This window comes from Octopus bimaculoides, chromosome 13, assembly GCF_001194135.2.
Source record: "Octopus bimaculoides isolate UCB-OBI-ISO-001 chromosome 13, ASM119413v2, whole genome shotgun sequence".
NCBI classification, from domain to species: Eukaryota; Metazoa; Mollusca; class Cephalopoda; order Octopoda; family Octopodidae; genus Octopus; species Octopus bimaculoides.
Window position 1 is genome coordinate 24,909,878 of NC_068993.1, and position 7,980 is coordinate 24,917,857.

Genomic DNA, 7,980 nt, shown 5'->3' on the forward strand with positions numbered 1-7,980 from the left:
CTAAACTTTTTTTGCTACCCTGAGATTTATTAATATATATATATATATAGTCTATTGACTAGTTTTTTCTTCTCGCTAGATCAGTGGTAGCAAAAAGAATTTCTAAACTTTTTTTGCTACCCTGAGATTTATTAATATATATATATATATACACACACACACACACACATACTCACAATACACACATGCACATACATTATGAGTATGTGTGTTTGTGCGCGGGAGGTGTATGACAGACAGACAGACAGACAGACAGATAATCTTTTATCTGCGTACACAAAAACCTCAAGCACACACACATACACATACATATGTGTGGTTACATATTTAAGTTAATGTATAAATGTATTATCTAAGATATATATGAGTATTATAATTTTGTCTTATCTGTTGCCATTGTTCACAACTACATGATTGATTGAACTTTGATACATCATTAGCTGGTATGATCTTTGATAAAACTCAACCAAACATTCATATCGTTTTTAATGTTGTATTATGTTTTACTTCACAACAATAATAGACAAGAGCACTCCGAAAGCGCAAACCTCCGCCAAGGCAGCGCCAACGTCCTCTCGACGATTAACCGGAGATGATTTATAAAATGAGGATATCTGAAAAGTCGCACGCATCTACTTGGAATTGAGTAGCATACGTTCATCATGTCCCACCAAAGACCGAATTGTATCTTTCTTGCTACGTTGCACTTTTGCCATTTGGGCCCAATGATTTATAATATCGACACAAACCTTTTAATTTTGGAAGATGTTAAAGATGGTCGATATCTACTCCACTCTGAACGGCTACTTAATTTATCAACCTCAAGGATAAACAACAACAACAACTTTTATAGTGGCCACCACCTGACTATCTCAGTTAAAACCCCCAAAGCGCCTGACTATACACTCTGAACTCTTAACTACCCGCCACAGATACAACTTTGGTCACCATTTTACCACAGCTTATGAAGCAACAAGAAAATATCTACGTTGCTCACCTATTAGAAATAATAACCTATTCATAAACAACGATCTTCAAAACAAGGACTCTATTAAACAATGCAATCCTAAATTTTCTAGATCAATGTTTTGAGGGGGTTGTTAAACATAATATATGAAGGACCACATTATCTGATATGTTTGCTTTAAAGATTATAGGGAATGATTTGGGGACGATTTGACTGCTATTTACAACAACTCGGGCGACGAGACAGATAAATGTATTGACAGCTGTTGACTATAGTGAGGTGGCGATGGCTGTGACTAATCCCTCATTGAGAAAATGTGACTGCCATACCTTTACTAGTGTAAGTGTAATAATTTGCTGAAATCCTCTTTAATCACGATTGAGCTTGATCGGTGATACTTTCAACAAAAAAAGGAAACAATGGAAAGAAGTGTGGGGGGGGGGGGTCAGTATTGCTCTGTATATCCCAATACAGGTCGATGAATTTAGGATTCTGTGAGAACAAAGGTAGGCTGAATGGGTGAATGGAAAATGCATTAGAAAGGAAATCCTTTTGTTGAGCAGATCATCTGATTTCACCCGGAAATATGTTTCAAGGATCATTTGTTAAGTTATTAATCGCTTTTAAGTACGTGTATCAGTACTAAATACCCTTTAAAAATAAAATTAATCCAGCAAGCTGATCTATTGTCACCTAAATCCGAATACTAAAGGATTAATATAAATAGTTTTTGTCATTAAAATATTTTTAGACATTAAATTCAAGTTTGGCATTCTTAACAATTTCTTACCGAAATGATATAAAGTCTCGACATTTTATTGCTGAAATGAAGCTGCTAAATTAGTCAAAGGGAGAGGAAGAGAAGGAGAAAGTCACCTAGTGGCGTGATACCGATTATTATCTTATTATTTAAGTCGTCCTCAACGAATCCTCCAGTGTTCCCTCCGGCCATCTCGGTACTCCATGAAACCTGCTAGTTGGTCAGTAATTTCCTCTTCTACAACTTTTTTAGTACATTCACATACATTGGCATACCGACGTTCTTCGATATCCCTCTGTTTGCTCCCATAGTATCAGATGGCAGGCTGAATGGAAACTTCCAGTTTCTCTGGTAGTGTCCAGCCAGCCTCATTCTTCTGACTGTTATTTCTCGCTCACCCGTTACACCAGTGGTTCTCAACCAGGGTCCAGATAAGATTCTGTTGTTAAAATTTGCGCAATAAATTGCTTATACAGGAAATATTTTAACAATTTTTTTATACACTTGCTAATAATATTTCATGATAAAAATATGAGGATTTCTGAAAACATGGAATGGCTATGGGGGTCCACCCGAGTAAAATAAGCATCAAAGGGGTTCATAGGTTGAAAATCACTGCTTTACATAGTAACTCGCTATACAGAAGCATATTGCTAATGTGTTCGTTTTCTTTGATGTTAAGTATTGCATTCAGCATTCCTCTAGAGATTTGTGTCGGGTAGGCATTCACAGCCTTTCAGTCAATTGTAGAAACTGATGTGTCCAGATGTCGTTTAGCCCCAGCTCTAACTTGATTTCACTGAAAGACCTATAACCAAAGGTAGTCTTGTCATGACCATCCTGCCTTTTTTATATATCAGAACCATATAAGTGTAATATATCCTCGTCTAAGGTGTGATTTAAGAGAATTTAGGTGCTATTTGTAGCAGACTGAGTGACCAGGATCAAGCTTCTTCATTGGCTCATATCAATAAATCAGTGGAGTACAGTAGTGAAATCGAGTTTCAGTCATATTATTACGACTGACTGACCAAAGTATCAAAGAATAAAAGAGCAGGAATTTGTGAAATCTTGAAGAATTACTTATTTTGCATTGTTTTCTTTTTCACCTCAAAGATCTTTTCAAGAAACAACCACCATCATCATATAAACACACTCACAAAAGTATTCAACTTTGATCTTAACATTATTTTCACATCACTTAAAGTTGCAATATAATGATTTTTCATCATCTGTAAACTTCTAAAACGGTTTGAAGCTATATAGTTTGAAGTCGATAACGTAATTCTTGTTAGTAATATTCTGGCTGTAAATGAAAACCTTCTATTGAAATGTTGTCAGGAATGGTCTAATAAAAGCTTTGCGCAAGCACTGACAATGGCAGGGTTCCAACAGTCCAGAATGATTTTTGAAAACCTAGAGTTTGAATCATTGTACAGGTGACGGGCTTTGTCAAAGCTAAATATATTTCAAAAGTATATTTCCCTCATGACAATAGCTAGATCAAAGGTTGCAGACATGAGGTATTGCTTTACTCATGTAAAAATATATATAAGATTGTCTCTTGTTTTAGCCCCCACTTGATTTTTAGAACTTGGTTTCTATTGTGCCATTGTCATCGACGTCACTATTAGTGCAGTTAAGTGTGTGTGTATGCACATGTGTATGTATGTGCGCGTGTGACTGAGTGAAAATGATATTCTTGCTGCAAATGAAGCCATTTTATTGAGTTAATGCTATAAATTATTTATTAAAAGCATTTATCAAGCATTGGCGATAGCAGTGTCCAACAGTTTAGAATTATTATTGAATCCTTACGATCGAATCACTAAAACATCGGTCAGATGCATCAGAAGAGTTTAGTAAAGCTTCGGAACCATGAGTACGCGCGTGCGTATATGTGTGCGTGTTCGTGTATGCGTGTGTGTGTGCTCGCGCGCGTGCGTGTGTGTGTTGTTGTTGTTGTTGTTTATGCCAAATTGCAATAAAAAACAATTTGATATTACGCTGAGTTTAACATTAAACTCAATGTTTAGAATACATGTTTCTTTAAGTGGAATAATAAACGAAAAGGGAAATGTGGAAAACTTCTAACAATGTGGAGAGGGAAGTTGAGAAACTTTTATATACTTCAGACAGAAACGCCCATCCTCAGAAGGATATCTACGGAGTCTACGTTGATCCTGCCGTTTCGATAACCGATTGGGCAATGACCTCGCTTAGTCCGCTGAGTGTGCTAGCAGCAGCAGTTTCCAAAAGATGGTGTTGTCGGTGCCGTAGAGGTCGCAGTTGAGGCAGTGGAGACAGTGGTGGATGATTGGCCGTCTATTTTCGTTTATTATTCTAATTCTGTGCTACAATGCTTCAAGCGAACTATAACGCTCTTCTTTCATATTTATACAAGAGGAGTGACACTAACTTCGAAGTTTCGGCCAGCTAGCCTTCGGCATATCTATCTATCTATCTATCTATCTATCTATCTATCTATCTATTTATTTATTTGTCTGTCTATTTATATATTTATATATACATATATATGTGTGTGTGTGTGCGTGCGTGTGTGCGTGCGTGTGTGTAAAATGCAAAAATGGGACAAGAACGCAAAACATCCAGACAGTTAGGTGATACAAAAATGGGGGGCCATGCTGGAGTACCGTCTTAAAGTACCGCTTCCAGTAAAAAGTGTTTCATTTCCCCACCCCACTCTTTTTTTCACTGCTGTAACATTAATTTACTCAATACACGAATTGCTCATTCGAGTTTACAAACGCATTTATGTAAGCCTCTCTTTTTTTTCCCCCCCTATGCCTGAATAACTGTGCATTTTCAAGCCTTTTTAATAACGACCCAATTAGGATAAAAGACGAAAATTGACAACGGTGAGATTTGGACTCAACATGTAAAGGACCCTGCGACTCAACTCCAAGGATAATCTACCCTACTCTGTATTGCAACACTTTCAATATTGTTTGATTACCAACAACGCCTGATGAAGTTTTATCTGGCAAGCTTTTGTTTTATATACATATAATGGCGGACAGCAAAGGGAAAGAAAAGCAACTGCCAAATCAAGTCACAGTATACCACAGTCTCAATTCCCAGGAAAGATCACTCATACCTTATGTTTGTGAAAATAACACCAGGTAAACTCTTGTACGTTGAGAACAGAGTGCCTGAAGTTACTAGCAATGATTGCCATAAATGAAATAAAATAACATAACAAAGATGTGTGAGAGAACTTCGTGGTTAGGCTGGACTGTTGCTCCTATAGACATAGTTGACGTACTGTTTGGTGGTGTGTAGAGGCAGCTGTTGGTCTGTGGGTCGTGTAGTCTTCGTACAGCAACTATGTAGAAAGGCGTCTGGTGGAGAAGATGGAAGCGAAGACTGGCTGGTGTCAGATACATCGTTGCCGGAGACGAGTTGTGTGCAATCAGTGGCGCGTGCCAAAGACCCAGAGCAGTCGAAAACTGCCGTTCTGATACAGATCAGTAGGCTCCCAGGAGCTGGTGATTAATTTCACGCGTAAGGAAAAATGAACTGCTGCACCAACACGATTGAACCGACCTATAATAAAAACAATTTGAGCTAATCACAAGGTCATGTGACCTGATGGAGCGAAAAGGGCTTGTGGAACCGATATTCGGGTATTTAAGCCTAGATGAGTCAAAACGAAATCATTTCACGCATAATGACAGTGTAAATCACTTCTGTCACAACTCCATATCCCTACCGATCTGTATGGCTAGGATTTATTTTATGAAAACTGGTTTACTATGTAATGGTTTGGCAATTCATTATCCGTTCACTGTGTTGCCTTCCAATATATGCACCCGAAATGGAAGATCGCCTTTTCTTTTGTCGGGTAATGCGATGCATTTGGTGTTAATCTATGGAAGTAAAAACAATAGGGTTTGTTGCTATCGCAAACGATGTGGACACGAGACAAGCCAAATTAAATTGGTTTCAACTTGAATGCATATTTGGCCTATATATTCAACTGGCTGGGAGCTTAGTATTTGTTCTGTATTACATAAAATGTCAAGAATGGTGGAAAGAGTTATTGGTTAATATTATGTCACAGGCATTGCTAAATGTTCATAGATACTTAAGTCTCGTACTAACTTGTTTTTGCGCGCATGTGTATATGATCAGTTGTAGCTCTCAGTGAAAAGAAATTCCACTCAACTATACAAAAATAGTGAGTATGCATAATATAGTTTATATGCAATCACACTGATAAACGATGCTCATGAATCTCATCTGTCAGTATTATCGTCATTAAACTCTATGAGGACTAAAGCCGCACACTGTTTGACCGCTGACTAGAATTGCTTAGCAAATCTCCAAAACAAATTCAAAGCTTTCTGGAGCAAGCAACAAAGTAAGCTCCCAGCAATCTCACACTGCAAGTAGGTTTCAACTGCCGGCTCTTCTCTTAGTTAATTACCTTTCGAAATGTATGCACCTCCCAGTTCCTTTCTGCAAATAAATATACAAAACATTGTCCTTTGTCAAATGAATCAAATATTTCCTTTTTTAGTGAATGGAGAATTGACAGACGCAGTAACTTGATGCAAAAATACATTAACGATATTCAGTCACACCGTTCCCCCCCCCTCTCTCTCTCTCTCTCACTACGTTATATGGAGGAAGTGAGACTGTTAGCACCGGGAGAGGCAAGCAATGCGCAAGCAATACCAAAGTAGTCCTAACTACAATTCTGACGGGAACGAAGCGTAGTAGTTTTCTGGCTTCAGTAATAAGACTATGCACCAGCTGAAACACTAAATAGCATATCCTTTTACTTGTTCCAGTCATTGGACACCAGTCATGCTGGGGCACTGTCTTGGAGAGTTTAGTCGAACAAATTGACTCCAGATCTTATTCTGTTTTTTAAATCTGATACTTATTCTATCGGATCCTTTTACCAAACCGCAAAGTGACATTAACAAAAACGAACATCGGTTGTCAAACACTGAGATGACAAACACAGACATGCACCTACATACATACATACATACATACATACATACATACAAACAAACAAACAAACAAACAAACAAACAAACAAATGGCGGCGAGCTGGCAGAAACGTTAGCACGCCGGGCGAAATGCTTAGCGATATTTCGTCTGCCGTTACGTTCTGAGTTCAAATTCCGCCGAGGTCGACTTTGCCTTTCATCCTTTCGGGGTCGATAAATTAAGTACCAGTTACTCACTGGGGTCGATGTAATCGATTTAATCCCTTGTTTGTCCCCTTTATGTTTAGCCCCTTGTGGGCAATAACAAAAATACATACATTCATACATACATACACAGAAAGCCAATTCGAAGATTACAGATTCAAGTCATCAACGGAATTGTAAGGATTCGTAAAATTTTCAAGAAGTTTAGCATTTGAATATATACGCACTTGTCAAGACATGCAGCTATATGCATGAGAATAAATACATAAAACATACAAATCTACACATGCATGGACTCCAAAAACTGCGCGGACACATACATACATGAATACCGTGTGGACGTCGATTAAAAATTTCAGTGATCTAAGTTAGAAACCAGTTCTTTATTGCCAAGAAATTTTGAAATAAAGTAAATAATAACATACATACACATGCCCCCGCCCCCAACATGCACATATATATTAATAAAACGCGTGTGCACGAAGTGCTTCCACGCAGTTTTTGTCTACTAAATTCCCTCACAAGAGATTGGTGAAACTGAAGACGAGAGTGAACCCGAAACCACGTGGCTTTGAAGTGAACTTCTGAACCACATAGCAATATTTGCGATTTTATTTATTTATTTATTTATTTATCCATCTTCACAAATAATTACAGCAATTCCTTATACATGTGGCATAAGTAGCTGAGAGCCGTCGATTAAATCGATCTAACATTCCGACACTTTCCAACAAAGTCAACCGAACCGAGATCAGGTTTTTTTTTTTACTCCTGGTTGTTTTTAAACATTTCATTTACATTGTTCATGCTCTTGGGAAACAGATCACCATCACAACATCCAATGCTTCTTACCACTAAAATCATTTTTGCTTCGTCAAAAGAACCGGTGTCGTTTTAAGATTTCAAAAATTATCTTAACTGAGAGCTGGGTTTCCATTCCACTTCATTGCTATGGGCTGGAAAGTGGTATCGAAGTCACATAATGTTCTCTCCATACACCTATCGGTTTTAGTTTTATTAGACGGATAAAATCAATACATTTCTCGCTCCCTCATTATACACTA

The 7,980-nt window shown here is 37.8% G+C and overlaps 1 protein-coding gene across 1 annotated transcript in view; it reads left to right on the forward strand.

The window, feature by feature from the left end:
* The window catches only part of LOC106883781 (uncharacterized), a 30,390-nt gene that overhangs the window by 5,269 nt on the left and 17,141 nt on the right, over nucleotides 1–7,980 (forward strand). The window lies entirely within an intron of this gene.